We start from the raw sequence: 997 nt of genomic DNA on the forward strand, positions 1-997 counted from the left end.
CTGCCGGGATCGGGATCGCGATCGGTCTCGGGTCCGTCGGGGTCCGGCTGCGGGCGCGGCGGCGCCGGGCGCTCTTTATGGGCGGCGCGCGCCGTGTTGCCGGAAGCGCGGCGCTGGCCCGGCCCCGCCGCTGCCGCACGTGGCCGTGTTTATGGGCAACGCCCCTCCCGGGGGCGGGGCCAGCGCCGCGCCGAGACACGCCCCCCGATCCTGCAAAGCCACGCCCACTCGCCTCAACGCCACGCCCACTCGCCTCAACGCCCCTCCCCTTTTGGGCGCGTGTCGTGTGCATCGTGACAGGGTCCGGAGGGCTGGGGAAGCGCTGCGAGATCGCCTGGTCCGACCATCCCCTGCCACCCGTGTCACCCTCTGAACCCTGTCCCTGAGCACCACGTCCTTGAACACCCCCAGGGACGGTGACGCCACCACCTCCCTGGGCAACCCGTCCCAATGCCTGACTGCTCCTTCTGAGAAGAAATGTCTCCTCATTTCCCACCTGAACCTCTCCTGGCACAACCTGAGGCCATTCCCTCTAGTCCTATCACTAGGTACCTGTGAGAAGAGGCCGACCCCCAGCTCCCCACAGCTTCCTTTCAGGCAGTTGCAGAGAGCAATGAGGTCTGCCCTGAGCCTCCTCTTCTCCAGACCAAACGCCCCCAGTGCCCTCAGCCGCCCCTCACAGGACTTGTGCTCCAGGCCCTTCACCAGCTTCGTTGCCCTTCTCTGGACACACTCCAGGGCCTCGATGTCCTTCTGGTACTGAGGAGCCCAAAGCTGAACACAGCACTCGAGGTGCGGCCTCACAGAGAAGATTATATACAGAATGTTTTCTAACTGTATGTTTCTTACATTTGTATTTTGTATCACCACGTTATATTTGATGTATGTGTGTTTTATGCATGTATGTTTCATATATGCATGTTTGCATATGCATTATATATATATATACATACAGCTGTTTATATAATTCTATATAGGTGAATATTCATAACACAAA

The sequence above is a fragment of the Oxyura jamaicensis genome, chromosome 2 (assembly GCF_011077185.1).
Source record: "Oxyura jamaicensis isolate SHBP4307 breed ruddy duck chromosome 2, BPBGC_Ojam_1.0, whole genome shotgun sequence".
In the NCBI taxonomy this organism is placed as follows: Eukaryota; Metazoa; Chordata; class Aves; order Anseriformes; family Anatidae; genus Oxyura; species Oxyura jamaicensis.